The sequence below is a fragment of the Geotrypetes seraphini genome, chromosome 3 (genome assembly GCF_902459505.1).
Source record: "Geotrypetes seraphini chromosome 3, aGeoSer1.1, whole genome shotgun sequence".
Classification (NCBI taxonomy): Eukaryota; Metazoa; Chordata; class Amphibia; order Gymnophiona; family Dermophiidae; genus Geotrypetes; species Geotrypetes seraphini.
Genome location: NC_047086.1, coordinates 95,956,969 through 95,980,279, shown reverse-complemented (window position 1 = coordinate 95,980,279; position 23,311 = coordinate 95,956,969).

The following is a 23,311-nucleotide window of genomic DNA, read 5'->3' as shown; positions in this document are numbered from 1 at the left end:
AGACACAGTCTCAGACTCTACCACCTCTTCTGGGAGATTGTCCCACGCATCTACCTCCCTTTCTGTAAAAAAAAGTATTTCCTTAGATTATTATGGAGCCTATCACCTCTTAACTTCATCCTATGCCCTCTCATTGCAGAGTTTCCTTTCAAATGAAAGAGTCTCAACTCATGCGCATTTACATCACATAAGTATTTAAACAACTCTATCATATCTCCCCTCTCCCATCTTTCCTCCAAAGTATACAGATTGAGATATTTAAGTCTGTGCCCATACGCCTTATGACAAAGACCACGCACCATTTTAGTAGCATTCTTCTGGACCGACTCCATTCTTTTTATATATTTTGAGGTGCGGCCTCCAGAATTGTACACAATATTCTAAATGAGGTCTCACCAGAGTTTCATACAGGGGCATCAATACCTCTTTTTCCTACTGGCCATACCTCTCCCTATGCACCCTAGCATCCTTCTAGCTTTTGCCGTCACCTTTCAATTTGTTTGGCCACCTTAAGATCATCACATAAAATCATACCCAAATCCCACTCTTTTGATAAGTTCTTCACCCCCTGGATGAAGGATGTAACTGCATCCTGAGTCATCTCAGAATCTAATGATTTGATGCTCTAGAGAACAGTATTCCCTAATCTTTTTATGCCAGTGTGCCCATAATTGCAGCCAAATAAAACTTTGTGACCCCTCTCAAGGTACAGAATAATGATGTACCTATGCAGAGCCCAATTAGGTTGTGACCCCAAAAGCAGGTTTTGTTGGGGAAGTTCTGCTCTAGAACCTAGTTTTGAAGAGTTCATTGATGAAGCCTGAATCCAGTAACATAGAAACATAGAAATAGACGGCAGATAAGGGCCACGGCCCATCTAGTCTGCCCACCCCAATGACCCTCCCCTACCTTTCTCTGTGAATAGATCCCACGTGTCTATCCCATTTGGCCTTAAAATCAGGCACGCTGCTGGCCTCAATAACCTGAAGTGGAAGACTATTCCAGCGATCAACCACCCTTTCAGTGAAAAAGAATTTCCTGGTGTCCCCGTGCAGTTTCCCGCCCCTGATTTTCCATGGATGCCCCCTTGTTGCCGCGGGACCCTTGAAAAAGAAGATATCTTCTTCCATCTTGATACAGCCCATGAGATACTTGAATGTCTCGATCATGTCACCCCTCTCTCTGCGTTCCTCGAGTGAGTACAGCTGCAACTTATCCAGCCGTTCCTCGTACGGGAGATCCTTGAGTCCCGAGACCATCCTGGTGGCCATTTTCTGGACCGACTCCAGTCTCAGCACATCCTTACGGTAATGCGGCCTCCAGAATTGCACACAGTATTCCAGGTGGGGCCTCACCATGGATCTATACAATGACATAATGACTTCAGGCTTACGGCTGACGAAACTCCTGCGTATGCAACCTATGATTTGCCTTGCCTTGGATGAAGCTTGCTCCACTTGATTGGAAATCTTCATGTTCTCACTGATGATCACCCCTAAGTCTCGTTCTGCTTCAGTTCTTGTTAGGATCTCACCATTAAGGGTGTAAGTCTTGCATGGATTTTGGCTGCCCAGGTGCATGACTGCATTTTTTGGCATTGAAGCTGAGTTGCAAGGACCTAGACCAGCGCTCCAGTAGGAGTAGGTCGTGCATCATGTTGTCGGACATTGAATTTATGTCTGTTGTGCTTTTGCTCACTACATTGCTTAGTTTGGCGTCATTGGCGAATAATGTTATTTTACCTCGCAGCCCTTCTGCCAAGTCTCTTATAAAGATGTTGAATAGGATCGGGCCCAGGACCGAGCCCTGTGGCACTCCACTGATTACCTCCGTCATTTCGGAGGGGGTGCCGTTCACCACTACTCTCTGAAGCCTACCTCCAAGCCAGTTCCCAACCCATTTCGTCAATGTGTCGCCCAATCCTATAGAACTCATCTTGCTCAGCAACCTGCGGTGTGGTACGCTATCGAATGCTTTACTGAAGTTCAGGTATACGATGTCCAGGGACAGTACAGCAATGGCTTTATTGATATATTGCCATGATAATAGATGCACCACCAGTACATATTTGAAGCCTCTGGAGAAGACAAAAAAATTGTTCAGATAGGCTATATATCTGAGCCAGCCAGACTTTTGACAATCTTATCAATATCCTGAAGCAAAAGTAATTAAAGCTTTTTTTTTAAGAACTAGGAGCCTTCCAGATTTGAATAATAGCTATTTACAAGACTTTGTAGAAAAAGAAAGATGTTTGTTTACTAGCTATTCATTGAGGAGAGATAATATGAAACCACTTGCCTGTGGAATTTATTCAGTCTTCATGAATTCTATTGCTTTGTACTCTCACCATTAAGCCCTCTCCCCACAAATAAAACCCCATAACAAAATAAAACAAAAGTCCTTCCTGCTATTTTATGAATGTTATGAGGGACACGTATCTTATTTTGTTGAGTAGTAAAGAATCAGAGAGAAAGAGAAGAAAAAGAAAGTAAACAGGAGAATGGACCAAAACATCAGAAGCTTTATGTCTATTGCTTCAAGTCTATGGATTGCAAGCCAGACAGACTTCCTCCTTGTATGTGTGTGTGGGGACCTTACATGCCCTACAGCTTCATGGCAAGCCTTGAAGACCCACTAGCTATGAACATGAAACCTTTATTTTGGGGGTGGTGCATTTCATTGTCAAATTACACAAATTTTTATTATTTTTGTTTTTTTCAGTCCAAAGTCTCAAAAAAGGATATTTTCACTCTAGAGGAAGACATTGCATAGCTGACATATGATAGTGACAGAAAGGACTCATCCAATTCTGAAAACTGAATTCATGAGGATGACTCAGATTATGTTCTAGAGCAGGTATAGTAGTCAGAGCTGGACAACTGCCCCTTCTTTTAAATTGCATCCTGTACTGATGTGACTCAGGAGATACCAACTTTTATAGCATGATAAGCAGAGGAACATTATGTGATGAGAGAGAGAGAGCATCAACAAGTTAAAAAAGCCACATTCAAATACTGCTACACTGAGAGGCAGAATTGGAGCTTATGGCAGAAAGAGCCACAAGATTGGCAGTCCAGACATAGGGATCAGGAAATTGTGCACAGCCATTGCCCCAAGTACATTAGATGGATTGTGAATCTGTTGGGACAGACAGGAAAAAATTCTTGAGTATCTGAATAAATTCATGTAAACTGTTCTGAGCTCCCCTGGGATAATGGTATAGAGTGAATAAATAAATATGTGAGCGTCAGTGGCTAACAGTAATGGAAACATGTTTCATATTTAAATAATGTTATGTAGTCTAAGAATGGAAGAATGCAAATGACACTGCAATGGCTTATATTGGCCTCTTAGAGTTAAATAATTCACTTTATGGCAGCTGTGAAATTTTGGAGCAGGTATAGGATTCTGTGGGAAATCGTTCAAATGCATGGAATAGGTCACTTGTGTATATTAGTAATTTTAAGCAAGGGAGGGGTTATTATACTAGTTTGAAATTTGCTCACCAATTAGATTTTTAGGCTTCTATGTTTTTGTAGGCAGTGGGAAGAATATTTTCCCACTGACCTCTACCCTGCACAGCTAAGACCAATGCTGGGCTGCAAATTGCTCTTGTACTGGACCCAGCTTTATTGAAATGAGATTCAGCTGTGCTGCATATAATTAATTTCTGTGTGTTGCATATAATTAATGGTCTGTGTGCAAATATAAGACAGGTGTATAAAGATTAAGGGACATGCCATGAAATTTCATAGTAGTATATTTAAAACAAAGTGGAGAAGGTATTTTTTTGGCTAGTGCCAGAAGATGGGGTAAAAATAGTGTACCAAAAAATATTCCAATAGATGCTCACTGCTATGGAGAAATACAGACTAGAGATAAGGATATGTAGTTATATGGAGAAAAGACCTCAGTTTCCTCTTAGAGAGGTAATGGGAGTCTTAATGAATGAAGATTAATGTGATAATCCTATGTTACCTAACTGGATTCTTGTCTCACCTGGAGAACGGTGACCTTAAGAGATAAGTTTTTTGATTCTAACTATTAGTCTTTTTGATTCTAACTAGTAGTCGTTCTGCTAGTATTGTGTAGTGGAGTTTTTCTGACCAGGGATGTTTTCTCCTATGCTGCTTTAAGTTGTGTACGGCAGACATAGAGACCTCTCTAAGAGGAAACTGAGGTCTTTTCTCCATATAACTACATATCCTTATCTCTAGTCTGTATTTCTCCATAGCAGTGAGCATCTATTGGAATATTTTTTGGTGGTGTGTCTTATTAATATTCCACTTGCTATTATATATATTTTTTTGTAAAAATAGTGTAGCCATGTTAAAAAAAATGTTGAACAAATTCCTGGAGGTGAAATCCATAAACCATTAAGAAAAGAGAGCTAGGAAAACCACTGCTTATCCCTGGAGTCTGTAACATGACATTACATAAATAACATAACATAAATTTTTATTTATGGCCTTTTGTTTTTATTTAAGGCCTTTTGGTTTTATGCAGTTTACAAAAGAGGTGGACTGATGGCCATTGTCAGTGAGCTGTAATAGATAGAACATTGATATCGACAAGTTAACAGTAGTTTTTCATCAATATGCTACTTTGGAGGATTCTGCCAGATACTAGTGACCTGGATTGGCCTCTTTTAGGAATAGGATAGATGGACTTTTGGTCTGATCATATGGCAACTCTTATGTTCTTATATTAACACTGAAGTGCTGTTTGCATTGTGCCTAGAGTGTCAAATGGAATATACAGCGTGTCCACAAAAACACTCCTTGATTTTAAATGGTTACAAAATCAAAACTTATTGGAATATGTTTAGAAATAAGATGACAGCAAATACAAGTCCCAAAAGCACAGTTAGCAGGATCTTATACAATCGCTTGCACTTTCATCCTTATAAGCTGCAATTGGTGCAGAAGTTACAACCTTCAGAAAATGCAACGCAACAAAATGATCAGGTGTTCCTCGAGTGCCCCCCCCCCCCCCCGAGATAACTGGACATTACTATTTGTGACTTTTTCCTTTGGGGGGTACTTGAAAGACAGAGTGTACATACCTCCAGTACCCGCAACTATGGATGATCTGCAGGAACGCATCGCTGAAGCCGCGAAAGTTCCAAACAAAACAACTATTTTCTATAGTAGCATCTTTAAAAAATGGGGACTCCAATAAAAGGATTAGAATAATGCCAGCGGCAGAGGAACTATCTGATTTTTTCTGTTCAAAAATTCTAGACTTACAATCAGGTTAAAAAATTTGCAAATTAGTCAAACTGTTCCATTGAGGACTGATTTAGAAAAAGAAACACAGGGCTCCTTTTACTAAGCTGCGATAGCATTTTTAGCACGCGCTAAACCCGTGCTGCGCGGCTAGAACTAACATCAACTCAATGCGTGCACTAAAACCGCTATCATAGCTTAGTAAAAGGAGCCCATAGATTTAGGAAAATCTAGTCGGTTAGCTTTCCAATTACCATCTTTATCCAAATTGGAAAAATTATTTAGTACTATGCATGTCACCTTTTGTGATTTAGATCCGGTGCCTTAAAAATGGCTTTCAAGTTCTAGACATGGTCTATTAGCTCTAGCTTTAATTATAATACAGAATAGCCTAAATAGTGGAGAGGTACCTGCATGTTGGAAAAAGTTGATTATTAAATCGATTCTGAAGAAGAAAAATCTAGATATGTTGAATCCAGCTAGTTATAGACCAGTTTCTAACCTTTGTTTTTTTAGCAAAATTAACAGAGAGGATAGTGTTAGAACAGCTGGTGTCTTATATTGAATCAACAAATGTACTTAACCCAAGAAAGCAGGATTTCGATCAATGCATAGTACTGAGACAGTGCTAGCAGGCTTTCTTAGTGAGGTTCACTCAATCTTGGATGGAGGGAACTTTGCAATGGTAGTGTCATTACAGTAGATCTGAGTTTAGCGTTTCATCTAGTGGATCATGGTCTTCTACTAAACTTCTTACATGAGATTGGCTTAACAGGAGTAGTTTGGGACTGGTTTCCAGCATTTCTCTGAGGATGTACTTTTAGAGTGGTCACTGAGGGATCAATATCTCAGGATAAATCGCTAGATTGTGGTGTACCTCAAGGGTCAGCTCTATCACCAGTTCTATTTAATAGCTTTCTGAGTCCCTTGGCACGACGAATTCAGGAACTATGAATCAGTACATATACTGTATTTATGCAGATGACATCTTATTAGTCTATAGATTATCATCTACAGCTTTAGATTTAGGTCCTCTTAGAGTTGGCTTAAATAGAATAGAAGAATGGCTGAGTGAACATAAATTGATTTTAAATATATCTAAGACTATAGCATGCTGTATCTCAGGAGATAAGACAACACCTCAAGTAGATATTTCTTTGAATAATCATAATATAAAGCTAGTAAATAGCTTCAGGCACTTGGGGATTATAATAGATTGTCATCTAACTTTTGAGGCACAGGTTTCAATCATTGTTGATAAATGATTTGGGGCAGTAAGACAGTTTAGAGCTATTAGAGATTTTCTAGATGAGAAATCATTGCATACGTTAATTCATGCCTTTGTATTGTCGAAGTTAGATTATGGTAATTTAGTATATGCAGGTATTGGGTTAGGACAGCTGAAATGTTTACAAACAGTGCAAAACACTGCAGTTAGATTATTAGGCCGTGCATATATTCATGATCATGTGACACTTCTGTATTTACAATTCCATTGGTTACCAATGGAATTTAGGATCATATTTAAGATCTTGATGTTGGCACATAGAGCATTATTTCAGCTATAGCCTTCATATCTTTCTAACTTGGTGTTATTTTATGCCTCAAGATGATCATTATGATCTTTGAATAACACTAGGGTAGTCGTTCCTCATATCTCGAAGGCACACCTTGCGTCAACTAGAGATTGTGCATTCTTTTATCTAGTTCCACAGTTATGGAAAAATTTGCCCATAGATCTGAGAACAGAAGAATCATACATAAATTTTAAAAGACACCTTACAAGTAATTGGAAAAACCATGATAGAATTAATTATATATTTTGGTGGGTGAATGTGTGTACTACATACAGATATGAATGAATTAACACAGAATATAGGGGTTTTAGTGAGGTATTTAATAAAATTTGGAGCCCATTGACTAAATTTGTAAAAACATAATAATGTATTTTCATCATATCTCTTCTTTTTTTTGGTTTATTTATCTTTACACATCCAGGGGGATGGGGGGGGGGGGGGTTGGAGGGAGGGGAATAAATATTGATAGTGATATTTGGGTAACTTTATTCTTTATTTGTATTGCATATTAGGATATATTATGATATTATTATATGCAGGAAAAACATAGTAACATAGTAGATGATGGCAGATAAAGACCCGAATGGTCCATCCAGTCTGCCCAACCTGATTCAATTTAAATTTTTTAATTTTTTCTTCTTAGCTATTTCTGGGCAAGAATCCAAAGCTTTACCCTGTACTGTGCTTGGGTTCCAACTGCCAAAATCTCTGTTAAGACTTACTCCAGCCCATCTACACCCTCCCAGCCATTGAAGCCCTCCCCAGCCCATCCTCCACCAAACGGCCATATAGAGACATAGACCATGCAAGTCTGCCCAGTACTGGCCTTAGTTCAATATTTAATCTTATTTTCTGATTCTAGATCCTTTGTGTTCATCCCACGCTTCTTTGAACTCAGTTTTACTCTCCACCACCTCTCTCGGGAGCGCATTCCAGGCATCCACCACCCTCTCCGTAAAGTAGAATTTCCTAACATTGCCCCTGAATCTACCACCCCTCAACCTCAAATTATGTCCTCTGGTTTTACCATTTTCCTTTCTCTGAAAAAGATTTTGTTCTACGTTAATACCCTTCAAGTATTTGAACGTCTGAATCATATCTCCCCTGTCTCTCCTTTCCTCTAGGGTATACATATTCAGGGCTTCGAGTCTCTCCTCATATGTCTTCTGGCGCAAGCCTTCTATCATTTTCGTCGCCCTCCTCTGGACCACCTCAAGTCTTCTTACGTCCTTCGCCAGATACGGTCTCCAAAATTGAACACAATACTCCAAGTGGGGCATCAACACTTTCTTCCTTCTACTGACTACGCCTCTCTTTATACAGCCCAGCATCCTTCTGGCAGCAGCCACTGCCTTGCAACACTGTTTTTTCACCTTTAGATCTTCGGACACTATCACCCCAAGATCCCTCTCCCCGTCCGTGCATATCAGCTTCTCTCCTCCCAGCATATACAGTTCCTTCCTATTATTAATGAAATTATTGAATGAAATTATTGAATGATATTTATGTTACCTGTATAGATAATAGTGTAATATGTGGAATATCTTTTGGTTTTTCATTTGTATGACACTGTTTTTGATTAAAAATCAATAAAGAATTAAAAAAAAAAAAAAAGACACCTAAAAGCATATTTTTTTTTCCAATTGGCTTTCTCAAATTGAATAATTGAGTTTATGACTGTAATCTGTATTTATATAATGATTAATTTTTGATATGGAAATTTTTTTTACTGTATGTATTAATTATGGTTTACTGAGATTTGATTGTTTTTATTAGAATTGCTAATATAATTATTATTATGGAGATGTTGATTGCATGGAGGGGCATAATAAAAAATGTCTAAGTCCCCTTATGGCCTAGGGCCCTAAACGTTGAAAGTAGAAGCAGGGAAAATGTCCATTCTCCAAAAAAAATGTCCAAAATGAGTTTTTTTTGAGAATGGCCTACCTCTACGTTCAGCAGTTTAAACGGCCATATCACCACTACGTCTACACTTGCAACACATTATCAAACAAAAAAGAGCCTAAGTCCAAAACGCCCAGAAACAGATCTTTTAGGCGAAGGAGGGGCCAGTCCTTTGCCTAAAGCTGGATTCTGTAACCGGTGTCTGTTAAAAAGAACACTGGTTACAGAATCCACCACCCCCCAGCAACAATTGCGGCAGGAGAGATGGCTCATCTCCCTGCTGCGATAACAATCCTGGGAAGTACAGCACTTCCAATCGCTATCGCGGCAGGAGAGATAGCCAATCGGATCAGGCAGGAGGGATCCCAGGCCCTCCTGCCCCGACGCAGCCCCCTACCTCCCCAATCGAATCGGGCAGGAGGGAGCCCAACCCCTCCTGCCTGAAGACCCCCCACCCCCCCGATATGATTCGGGCAGGATGGAGCCCAACCCCTCCTGCCTGAAGACCCCTCACCTCCCACTAAGAAACAGGCAGGAGGGATCCCAGGCCCTCCTGTCCACGACGACCCCCCCAAGACCATCCCCCCATGGGTGGGGCCTTAAGCACCTGGCCCATTAAGGCCCTAAGGCCCACTATTTGGGCGATGCTGGGCCTGCCGAATGGGCTTGGGACCTGTCCGTCCGGCCTACTTTTTCTAGGTACAGGGGGGTGTCGGTGTGGGGGGTTGGGGTCGTGGGGTCAGTGGGGGGGTGTCATGGGGTCAGTGGGTGGGGGGTTCAGGGGGCCGATCAGAGGTTTGGGGGGCAGTTGTTGGGGGGGGAGGTCATTGTGGGCAGGAGGGCCTGGGATTCCTTCTGCCCGTATCTTAGTCACTTTTTCTCCACAAATGGTCAAATATATTCAAATTAATTTCTTATTTGTACTGGTACTTCAATCCAAATTAGAGCTGCCTGAAAGGAAAAGGTTGCAATAAATTGCGATTTATAACAAAAGCCTTTTGCATTAGGAAAACGTAAAAGCTGACGTTGGTTGATTGTACAAAAGCAAAGTTTAGATGGCATTCGAATCAGACAATACATATATAGAAGTGACTGGCCATGCAAAATCTTGACAATTATTCAACAGATATTACATCATGTTCAGTCTGCAACTAGTAATCAATGTAGCTTCCTCAGCAACCTAATCACATGATCAAATTGCATTTTGAAATGTAGCAACCTAGCTGCTGTATTTTTGGAGCGTCTGCAATTGAGTGAGAAGTTTCTCGAAACTTCCCATGTATGAAAAACATTACAGTAATCAATTTGGGACAAAACCAAACCCTGAACTATGATCTTAAACTGATCATATTGGAAAAATTTTCATAAGTAACCTAGTTATCTCAGTCTCTAAAACATTTTCTTAATCAATTGCTTAATTTGGTCTTCCATGTTTAATAATCGCATCACTTAAAATGTCTGCTAACTGCCCGTCTCCTAAATTATGGTGGTGGTGGGGGGTATTTGACAAATTGCAGAGTGTCAGCTTAGTTAACAGATTTTTAATCCACTAACTGGCTAAGTAACCACTAAAAATCCCCCTCTTTTACAAAGCTGCGCTAGTGGCAGTTGCATGGCAAAATCCCCAAAGTCCTTTAAATCTCTATGGGCTTCAGGGCAGTTAGGGGTGGGGGGTGGGAGAAGTTAGGACAGCAAACAACTGTCCTAACTTTATGCAGTGAGTTAACCAGACATTGGTTTGAATATTGGCTGTAGTCAGTATTAGCAGCCACACATGCCCTGGAATTGAATATTTGGGGTTAGTTTATCTGGCTTATTACGGTAACCACTTACAGCTGTGGGCTGAATATCGATCCACTAGATCTTTTATTTTCAGCACTGATTCTATCCAATATCCCATGCATGAGTTTCTTTGCCATGGAGCTTCCCCCATTAATGACTCGCAACCCTTCAGTTCTCTGATGAAGTTCTTGTTGGTCATCCAAACATTTGTCGCCTCTCTTTAAGCCATATCAGACAGACGGTGGTACAATTTCATGTCTTTCTTTGCATAGAACTGAGACTAAAAATGTGATTGAAGTGAAATTGTTTGACTGTACATAATAGGAACACTTTATTTTCAGCCTTGGAGAGATTGCTTTCCTTCCATACTAAAATAAATATTATAAATAGCAAAATGAAAAATGAAATACTTAAGCCATAACCTTGATGCACGGAAAATGTTTTCCTTAAGTAGGGCAGTTCTATTGACAGTTTGTTGTCTGCTTATGTGCTTCTGCTTTATGCTCTGTTTTTGTTCAGTGCACAGAATATTCCTTCTTTGAGTCCATTTTTTCTTGGGTCAGCTTGTTCATGAAATTTATGTTTTCGAACAGGATTAATTGTACACCATAGTGGGTGGGGTTTTCTCAGATTGGAGACATAAATATTTATAAAAAATAAACATTATGGGGCTCATAGTTGAAACAGAAATACAGGTCGTCCAAGTGCCAATAATTGAAATGGCTTTTTAGACGTATCCAGAAACATTTTAAGCCTGTGAATGCCGCTGTACGCCCAGAGCTGAAAGTGGGGTTGTTGGAGGGCGGGATTTGGGCTGGTCGTGGGCTGACCTAGACTTGGGGCTTTGGGGCTCCTTTTACTAAGCTGCGATAGTTTAACTGGTGTTAGCATCTAGGGAGCGCGGCAATTTAGCGCGCGCTAAAACCGCTAGTGCAGCTTAGTAAAAGGAGCCCTTAGTCGTACTGCAGGGATAATTGAAAGTTTTACGAGGCTGCCTGGATGGAACTTATACATTGGGACTTAGGTGATTTAAACCAGGTCTAAGTGCCCAGAAGGTATCCAAAGTGACTAGATAACCACTGCAGACACAAAGTACAGACCCCCCCACACTATCCTAGTGATCACTGACCCCCTCACACCACCATAAAAATCAGAATAAAAATGTACATACTTCCGGAAAATCAGCACCTGCTATAGGAAAGACTAGTAGAGCTGCACAGAGGTCTCTTAAGTAGCCGGGGGTGGGGGGGTTAGTGAACCATAGAGTGGAGAATCTAAGCCCATAAGCCACTTTAACCACTACATTCATGGTGGAAAATGATACCCACTCATACCCCTATCCCACACTCATTGGATAGACCAAAAAGTGCCACAAGTACTACTGCTACTAATTTCTATAGTGCTACTAGACATACACAACACTGTACATCAACACAGAAGAGACAGTTCCTGTTCAAAAGAGCTTACAATCTAGTCAAGACAGACAAGCTGAACAAGAAGGCGCATCAATACACAGTGCTCAGGTGGGGGAATTACAGATGGAATGATAAGACAGATGTTGGTGCTTAGAAGGTGGGTTGGAGTTTGACCAGATGACAACTGCAGGCACATAAGAATGATCCCCTCACACTACCCCATACCTCACACTACCCCACACTACTCGTCATACACCTTAAGGAGGTTATGGTGAGATATGTACCTGGGACCTTTTATGTAAAGTTCACTAGAGTGCCCCCTATGGGGGCACCATAGGGGGCACTCTAGTGAACTTTACATAAAAGGTCCCAGGTACATATCTCACCATAACCTCCTTAAGGTGTATGACGAGCCTTCCAAAACCTACTGGACCCAACTGTACACCACATTAATAACCCATATGCCTTCAGGTGACACCTCACATGTTGGATTTGGGTGGAGTTTGGAAGGCTCACAGATTCCACCATATGTGGTTAGAGTAGAGTATGGGCTTGAGTCCCCATCTCTATGGTTGACTACACTGCCCGTCAGGCTACTCTAGAAACCTGCTTGCTGCTTTACTAGGATTAGCCATAACTTCTGAAACTGTCATACAAGCAGGTATGTACTGTTTCATGTACATATTTGGGGAGTGTTAGGGGGATGGTGCCCCACAACTCTGCTGAGATGGCTGTGTGGCTCATCAAGTACAAATGCTGGCCCTTTCTACATCCCAATGGCTTGTTCTGTGCGTTTATTTGGACGTGTTCTTTTTTTCAAAAATGATAAAAAAAGATAGATGCACCTAGGATAGATGCACAGAGCACAAACACATCCATTTAACCCTTCAGTTGGCGGATGGTGAAACAGCTGCTTTACGTAACTTGAACAAGAGCAGCAGTGCCAAGTACAAGGCATTCGGAAATGCAGATTTCCCATAAAAGCCATAGAAGACACATGTTGCTTCTGAGTAACAATGCCACATAAAGGGTTAAAAAAAACCAAGCTAGACATTATGCATTTTCAAAAATGAGCATGTTTAGTTCTGTATTTTTGTGCATGTTCTGAAAAATGTCTAAACTCAGATTTAGCAGGTACAAGAGAAAAACCCCTTGTCTTGGGATAAAGATGCACAAACAAGAGACTGCACTAGAGTCACTGCACTAGAGCGCTTGTTTGTACTATATACAAGTGTCCCATGAGGAAGGCATTATTTAGTAGCGTCGAAACAGGGATCCTTGTTGGGACTCTTTTAACATTTGTACAATTTAATAAAGACCATTTTTGGTAGATCGGGACATCCACCTTGTCTTTCTCCTCTTTGTAAACTCAGATTTAGACATCATATCAAAAATGCCTCTGCACAGTTCATATTCAATAAAAATAGTACTGCATGGAATAAACTTTATGGAATCCGGACTTACCCCCAAATTCTGTATATGGTGCTCACTGTTGTGCGTGCATATTGGTGCACATAACCGATGTGCATGTACAACTTAATTGTCAATCAACACCTTGTAATTGATGCCAGCTGGCACTAATTAAATGTTATATGCACAACATAGAAAGTGCAATTCTGTAGAAAGTATGTGCCAATTGCAGTGCACAAATTTGAAAAGGGGTTTGGCCAGGGGTGGATTGGGGCAAATTTTTTTTTTTTTTTGGGGGGGGGTATTCCTAAAAGTTATGTACATGCACAACTTAGGGTTCCTTTTTCTAAGGTGCACTAGCGTTTTTAGCGCATGCACAAAATTACCACGCGGTATTCTTCTAGAATAATATCAGCTCAAAGCTGGCGTTAAGGTCTAGCGCGCATGGCAATTTAGCGCGCGCTATTCCGCGCGTTAAGGCCCTAACGCACCTTAGTAAAAGGAGCCCTAAACTTGTTTCAAGGCTCATATGGCCTTGCCCTGATACTCAAATGAGGAAGTCACTGGCCTTAGAATGGCAAGGGTGCTTCATGGTCATATTCAAAAATCTTGGGATGTTGCTAGAATCATCTCTTATTTTGAGCCTGCAAATACAAACAACTTTTGAAAACTGCTTCAAATCTCTCTATTCCGCGCATTAAGGCCCTAACACATCTTAGTAAAAGGAGCCCTTAGTCGCAGGTTTTTAGGTCTGGTTTCAGTTGGCCTATATGGGTGCTCCTAAGTTATGTGTTGCACACAGATACTAACACCCAGATTCTCTAAACAGTGCTGTTGGCAGCTGCCTTAAAAGCAGCTACCGATCACGTATCAATCATGCGATGGCGCTGTTTAGAGAACTGCACCTCTGGCAAGGTAGGTGCTGGGTTTCCAAGGCCTAGATTTCCAGCGCCTACCTTTGACTTGAATCACGCTTCCAAAGGCTCCGACCAGTGTATAATGCCACTTCTGGTGTTAGCCACGCCTACAGTGGTGATAGGTGTCTCCTGAGGCACGATTTTTGGGCCATTTGCTGAGGTGTTTTGAAATTTAAGTACCATTTGAAACGGCATTTCCCTCTTAACTTAGACACCCACTGGTGCCTAAATTAAGGTGCTGTTTGTAGAATTTTCCCCTACATGTGATTCTAGAAAAGGTACATGAGATTTTTAGGCACCATATATAGAATATGGCCCTCAGTGTACATCATCCAGGCACCTAACTCTGGGTACCATTTACTGAATCTGCCTCTTAGTTGTATAACACAACTGTCATGGCAGTGCCGTCAAGAGACTGCTCACTGTACACATATACAATGCTGCACAATTACAATGATGTATACATAAGATAAGTAATAAAGCTATAATAATTTAAGCTTAATAAACCTACCTCAAATCTAGGATAACATGACTTCCAATTATCATGGAAAGGCTGGAATAGCTCTTTTTGTAACTCCCATCCTGTTTTATTGAGAGCTTCATAGCTTGGCTTATTCAGGATTACACCTCTCTAGTCTGAGGGTCATGGAAGTTAAACATAGAAAATTGGTTTAGCTGTCTCTGATACTTTGCAGTACCTTGAAATAGTATCAGCCTAGTCAATGCTTTACTAACAAACTACTTCAAAGTAATTTTCCCGAAAGGGAAAACAAAGAATTATCACACATTTTTTTCAAAATGAAATGAACAGTCAAGAGTATTAATTAGTTTTGCATAATTTATGAAATGCACTTTTCTTCTTTCAAACATATACATTTTTTTTCTCTTTATTGCAAGCCCAATGTGTTTCCCCACTGTGACCTGATATAATTAATTGGCCTACTTTTCATTCCTTAATCAGACATGTAATTTATGGTACCGTGCTCATAAAATCACTTTTGGTGAATTTATTGAGATACATGTGAAGCACTTCACTAAAAGCCATATTATTCTGGTCTTGAATATACATCTGTGTCCTTGCTGGAATGTTTGAAAGCTAAATCTCTTTCCAATAATATATTCAATGTAAAAATATGCTGTTCTAATTGTTCAAAACTGATTTATAAATAGCAAACATTTAATTGGATCTAATCTGTTACACTGATGTCTTTAATGGCTCTGTTTTGCACAAAACATTTATGATATTAATACAAACTTCCATATGTGGGCACATATTCTCTCATAGAAAATCTTTTACATTAATGAAAACAAAAGTATATGTTATTTATTTATTGCCTTAAATAGCTTATGTTATGATGATGAATAGTTATGATAAATTGCCTAATATAAGAACATAAGAGTTGCCATACTGGGACAGACAGAAGATCCATCGAGCCCAGCATCCTTTTTTCAACAGTGGCCAACCCAGGTCACAAGTACCCAGTAAGATCCTAAGGAAGAAAACAGATTTTATGCTGCTTATCCTAGGAATATTTAGTGGATTTCCTCAAGCCATCTTAATAATGGCTTATAGACTTCTCTTTTAGGAAATTTTCAAAACCCTGTTAAGCTGACTGCTTTCACTACATTCTCCAGCAACGAATTCCAGAGTTCAATTACACATTGAGTGAAGAAATATTTTCTTTGGTTTAAATCTACTATTTAGTAGCTTCATCGCAGGCCCCCTAGTCCTAGTATTTTTGGACCCCATTCAGGGTCTCTTCTATTAAACTGCGTTAGCAGTTTTTAGCGCAGAAAGCCGTGATGAATGGCCCGTGCTGCTCTTGATGCTCATAGAGTTCCTATGAGCGTAGTGAGAAGCACAGGTCATTTGGCGCGGCTCTCTGCGCTAAAAACTGCTAGCGCAGTTTAATAGAAGAGGGGGGGGGGTCTGTATTTTATAGATCTCTATCATATCACTCCTGAGGTATCTCTTCTCCAAGCTGAAGAGCCCTAGCCTCTTTAGCCTTTCTTCATAGAGAAGTTGTCCCACCCTTACCATTTTCATTGCCCTTCTCTGTACCTTTTCTAATTCCACTACATCTCTTTTGAGATGCGGTGACCAGAATTGCATACAATTTTATAGATCTCTATCATATCACTCCTGAGCTATCTCTTCTCCAAGCTGAAGAGCCCTAGCCTCTTTAGCCTTTCTTCATAGAGAAGTTGTCCCACCCTTACCATTTTCGTTGTCCTTCTCTGTACCTTTTCTAATTCCACTACATCTCTTTTGAGATGCGGTGACCAGAATTGCATACAATATTCAAGGCATGGCTGCAAGAGGGTTGCAAGAGGGTGTACACATAAGCAAAGCATGGGCAGGGTTCTTGCTTACAAGTGTAACTTAAAAGAATTCGTACGCTTATTCCTCTGCATTTAGGTGACTGCACATACATCAGCTTTGTGGAAGCTTAAATGTTATGTGCACTGATGCTGCGTTACACTCATATTCTATAATGGAACTCAGGTACCTAGACCAGGAGTGTCAAATGTCGGTCCTGGAGGGCCACAATCCAGTCGGGTTTCCAGGATTTCCCCAATGAATATGCATACCAACTAATACACTAGCGGGATTTAAAATTCCAATTCAATCTATTAATACATCAATACATTCGCCAAAAAGAGCTATATGGTTATTACTCTAATTATAATCATTCAGAATTTATTACATACTTAAAATACATTATAGCTCACAATCAATTGCTCACTTCATATAACTTAATACCAATAAATATTTCTAACAACCCTTCCCACCCTATTAAAAGTCCATATCAAAAATTTCACTTATTGTCTAAATAATAAACTTGACTTCCTCAGATACTGTGCAAATTTAGTTCTTTGGTTCAATTTATTCATCCACTTGATATTTCATCTTGCTCATACTTCATTTCATCAAAAATGAACTATTGTGCCCAACACAAGTCTGTGTTTCACCTGACGGCGTCTTCAGGGGCTGATCAATGGTCCAGAGTTCAATTAAAAATCATATTCTTGTTTTTCATTATATTTTGTGTATAAACCACTGATCGTTGAGACATTTCCAAACCAGGATCTCTCAGCTGAGACCGAACCGGAACTGGAAGCTTATTGGTATTAAGTTATATGAAGTGAGCAATTGATTGTGAGTTATAATGTATTTTAAGTATGTAATAAATTCTAAATGATTTTAATTAGAGTAATAACCATATAGCTCTTTTTGGCGAATGTATCAATGAATATGCATGAGATCTATTTGCATACACTGCTTTCATTGTATGCTAATAGATCTCATGCATATTCATTGGGGAAATCCTGAAAACCTGACTGGATTGCGGCCTTCGAGGAGGGACTTTGACACCCCTGACCTAGACTCTATTATAGAATATGAGGGAGTACTGAAAAGCTCTCAGCCCAACCAAGAAGAGGATCACGTGGATATGGTTCAATGAATGATCTGAAACAATGTCAAAAAACATAGAAAATTGTTTCTGCAAATTGGCACTTAATGAAATAGGATAACATTCTTTTCAGCTACAGTGGCAAAGTAACGCTCAGAATTTAGGAAGTTGAATGGTTGGGCTGGGAAGTTTTCAGCACCCCTTTGTAGGCTCCTCAGGGCACCAAAATTCAGGCAACAACTTATAAAATTACCTAAACACACATAAGAAAATACTTCACTCCAGATAATAAGGCTACTATAAACAAAATTCAAGTAAGAATCTTCATAAGCCTATCAAGCTACTATGGCATGTCTGTGTTTATTAAGGATCTGCAGATTGCTATCAGAGCAAAAAAGCTCTCGTGGCACCATTAGAAACATGACGGAAGATAAAGGACAAATGGCCCATCTAGTCTGCCCATCCACAGTAACCATTTCTTTTGTGCAACCTACCTAAATATTTTTTATTTTAAAATTTTTTTTTCATATATCTTTTTTTTTCTTGTATCTATGTATCATATATTCATCTTAAAAGCATCTTATACTAATGATCTAATGACTCTGCTTTAAATTGCAGCACACCCCTCCCGATGCGATCACGTTTCAACTTCTTCTTCAGGGTCGGGGCAGTAGTGATGCATAAGTTGCAAAAAAGAGATTAAATTTACTAACTTGCCAGACAGATAAAGCTTACAATCATCATTACAGTTCTTCCTCACCTAACGATAATAAACCTGCTCACTCATACTTGAGAAGGCTGCCACATTTGATTTAAAAAATGGATGCGGTGTTCTCATTCGCATTCTTAAGGGGAAAACCACATGACGTCACCCCATACATCAGCTCAAATAGCCAGAAATAATCACGATCTTATCAATTGAATGGATCTTAATTTTTAGTTTTTTAGTGCGGCACAGGATTGTTGCAAAACATAAATTTGTATGGGTTCAGCTGTTGTATTTGTGTTGTGTATGTGCAAAACACACAGACAACAGCTAACAGCAGCTCCAGAGTTGCTAGTAAATTACGGCCTCGATTCGTCGTTAAGGAGAGGGGTGTTCCTTTTATTGCATCACAAGGATTTGCTAGGGTTCTCAGTGGCTGCTATGAGCATTGGCAGCAGCCACGGACAATCCTTGTGCATCGGGAGGGGATTTTCCCGTGACAGTGAGACTACTTTAATGAGTCTTGCTGCTATGGAAAGCTTTTGTGCATCTGGCCCAGAGTAAGAGAATTTGGCCTACCTGTCCTATCAACTGAGATCATGCTACCTAAATGTCCTGGGCCTAGATGCACTAAGAGGATCAGTAAGTCCGTGTGGGTCTGCTCCGATCTGATTTTTTTGTCCGAAACAGAAAAAGCTATTGATGCACTATAAGGTTTGCATGCAAATGATTCACGTGGATGTTTGTCATAATCCCTGACTCTGCTGTACGATTACTGTGAGAGCGACTCTCACACATGTGCAGAGCTGGCAGGGGAAGCCCGAACAACTGAGAAAACTGAGAGGCAGAGGAAAGCCTCCTGCCACTGAGCTGTTGGGGCAGGAAACCTTTTTTTTTCTTTCTTTTTTTAATGGGCACAGATGCTAATCCCTAGCCCCCCCCCACTCAAGATAAAAATGGCAGGAAGGATGCCCACTCCCTCTTGGCATGCTGACCAGCCCCCTGTAGCAGTGAAGCGGCAGGAAGGATGCCCTCCCCTCTTGCCACCAAAGACCCAACCCCATGCCAGGTGCCCCCCACAAACATCCCCTATCCTCCCCCTTTCCCCCTGAAAAAAAGGCAGGAGGGATGCCCACTCTCTTCTGCCACTGGAGGTCCCCCAACTGCCCGTACCTTTTCAGAGAAGGTAGGGAAGCAAGTCAACAAAACAACTGGCTAGGCAACTTCATCAAACTCTCCTCAACCTACCTTAACTTCAGAAAACTAATTAAAACAAACCTGTTCAACCGATTTGTAACCAGGAACCCTTAAACCCTCTACTATACCCCTTTTCACATCTTCTTGTTTCGCCACATTGTGTATTTATGTAACCAAAATCCTCACTGTTATTTTTTTTCCTTCTCGCTGTATCCAAAATCTCCATTGTTATTTTCATTCGCTGACTGTCCAGCTCTTCTTGTTGTAAACTGCCTCGAACTACTATGGCTTTGGCGGTATATAAAAATAAAATTATTATTATTATTATTCTGTCCCGCTCGTAGGCACACTAGTCCATAATGGTGGGCCTTTCCCTCCCCGTGTATCATGTGATGCATAGGGAGGGGCCTAAGGCCCTGATTGGCTCAGATACCTAAGGCCCCTGAGGGCCTTAGGTGTCTGAGCCAATCAGGGCCTTAGGCTCCTCCCTCTGTATCCCAGGATATAAGAGGGAGGAGTCTAAGGCTCTGATTGGCTTGACTGAGCCAAGGGGAGAGGCTTTAGGCATCTGAGCCAATCAGGGCCTTAGGCCCCTCCCCGTGCATCACATGATACACCGGAGAGAAAAAGGCACACCATTTTGGACTGGCAGGCCTACGAGCGGGATGGACTGAGTTTTTTCCTGCTCCAATGTCTCTGAAATGGTATGGAGGGGTTCGAAGGGTGGAGGTGGGATTTTAGGGGACCTCCAGTTGCAGGAAGGAGTGGGCATCCCTCCGGCCTTTTTTTCTGTGAGGAAAGAGGGAGGGTAGGGAATGTTTTTTGGGGGGAGTCTAGTGCGGGAATGGGCTTTTGGTGGCAGGAGGGAATGGACATCCTTCTTGCCATTTTACTGCTGCGAGGAGGGGGGTGTCACCATGGCAAGAGGGTATAGGCATCTCTTCTGCCATTTTTTCTCACATGGGGGAGGTGGGGTCAGCATGGCAGGAAGAAGCGGGCATTCCTCCTTCCGTTTGTGCTGGCGTGGGGGTAAGTTCCCAGTGTCAGTTCATTGGAAAGAGCCGTCATTGGCGAGGGGGGATGGTTTTTTCTTTTTTTTTTCTAATTCAGCAGATATTGTGCATGTGTAAAATGCACAGTATCTATGCCCATTAAAAAAAAAAGGTTAGCCAGGTAAGTGCATCGGGAAGCCATTTTAGAGCATCAATCACTCTACTAGTTTACATGACATTTTAATATTAATGAGCTTATTTGCTCGGTCGGATCGGGGAATGAGCGATCGTGCAGAAAACCAATTGTTGAGCTGTTTTCTGCATCGGGTTGGCAAATGTGATCATTGCTAAAGCTATTAAAACAGGTTTAGCAACAATCGCTGGCTTTAGCATCTAGTCCCTGGTGTCTGAATATCAGGTACTCCAATATTAGCCCTGTTGTGTTTACTCTCCAGATTTGTGGATACTTTTACACCTTTCTTGCTGCATCTTATATAGTTTACCCAAAGCTAGGCAGGCAATTTTGGGTGCAGATCACAAATCCACATGTAAAATAATTGGCTGGTTAAGTGATAATCAATTATTGGCTGGTTAGGTGATAATCAGTCATTGAACAAGTGCTAATTGGCAGTCAGTTGTTATGAGCAGATCTGACCTATGCCCATATTCTATAATCTGCTTGCCTAAGTTATATCGGAAGCAACTCCAAAGGGGATGTGGCCAGGGAAATGGCATTGGTGGGTTAGGGGTGTTCCTAGGATTTAGGCATAAAGTTATAGAATATTGTCATTCCTGTACCTAACTGCCATTAGTTGGTTGTGAGCATTTTACACTTTGATTTTCATTAGCCTTTGACAAGTATAAACACTCGTGCCCAAAATTAGGTTCAAAATATGCACTAAAGCACAGATTCTATAAAACAGCACTGTTGTCGATGGCCACCTTCAAAGCGGCTGCTGATAGCGTGTCAATTACGTGACAGCACCATTTATTTATTTATTTTAAATTTATCAACTTTCCACATTCAAATATAAGCATATAATATACTTGAACATAGAATCTAAAAGAAAAAAGGAAAATATATACAGTATATGGTAAAAACCTCCACATATTCAAAAAACTAATCAATTATTTAGTCTACAATCTGGGAGGCCACAGAAAGAAAACTAATCAATAGAAACTTACCGATTTAGCGCGTGTTAACCAATTTAATGCATGCACCTTAGCATTTAGCACGCGCTAAATCAATTAGCAAGTGATAAATCGGTTAGCGCGCCTTAGTAAAAGGACCCCTTATATTTTCAAAAGGAGTTGATTTAAGAGGTGTTAAACCAGCAGCAAGTTTGTGTTAATCTGTGGGAGGGACTACTGATCCTATTATTACTCCAACCCCTTCTTTTGCCACAATAAATTCCAACAATTGCTTTGGTTAAAAAAAAAAGAATTTTTTTCCACCAAACGATATACAGCATTTTGCTGGAAAACTTCAAAATACAGATATCTCCCAAAGCCAGAACTCTAGGATGATAAACCAAGAAATCTTTCCTTGTTCTTTGTGAAGCTTGAGATATGTCAAGAATTGCTGAACCAAGAAATTGCTCATTTAAATGTCTGAAATTGGTCCAAAGAACCAAATCTTTATCATATTCCAAAGCGAATATCACAATAATAGTTGTCATATCCACAACACCTTCTAGAGAGTTTTCCCAAAAATTAGTTAGATTCATCTTTCCATGCATAGCTCCAGTGTTGTCAGTAGGAGTAGAGCTTCCTGATTTATTCCTAATAGTGAGATATTGAGCTCTCAAAATTGGTGGTAAACTCTCAGATGGTATCAATAAAATTTAATGTAAATATCTTCATAACATCTCAACTGCTGACACAATGTGATATCTAGGAAAGTTCAACAATCTCAAATTATTTTTTCTTTGGTAATTTTCCATATGCTACACCATTTTAGGGGATAAAAAGACCTCTCTTTAATAATATCCATGTCTAATTCCTTAAGTTGCTTAAGTTGTTCTTCCTGTTTGTTTAATACTCTCCCCGTATTCCCTTAAGATCTCAGTTTGGGAATTCACCAAGGCGTTGATATTTCCACAATCACTCCTTAATGCGGAAACTACTTTTTTGAGATTGGAGTCCATAACTTCAATAGTCTTCCACTGAGCCTCCATATTAATTATTGCAGGCTTAACCATTTCTCTGAATTGCAAGGTTTCATTCCTGAATGTGGTTCTTTTCTTGGCTTCCATACAGGGTGCCGTTGTTGGGGCCACTGTAGGGTAACTCTCCTCAAGAAGTTCCTCTGCTGTTCCTCCAGTGCTAGGGAGAGCAGAGCTGAAGCCATTCCCACTGGACTCACGCTTCCGGGCTGGAGCGGTGCCTGTCTAAGTTCCAGGCTTAGTGAAGCCCGACCTCCAGTAGGATCCACCATGTCTCCTGTAGCCAGCTGCATCTCTTTCACAGTCTGCAAAATTGCTCCTGATATGGTGGTTTGAACAAGACACCTTGGAGCTGCAGACACTGGAGGACCAGTCCATGAACACCTTTTTGCTTCCCCATTGAAAAAACAAACAAACAAAAATATGAGGTACAAGTGCTGCGTTTTCACCCAACTGGGAGAGAATAATGCTTATGCGTCCCATATGACAGCACCATTTAGAGAATCGCACCTCCAGAAAAAGTAGGTGCTGGAAATGTAGGCTAGGGTTTTCAAGACCTACATTTCCAGTGCCTACCTTTGACATGTATTGCCATTTTTTA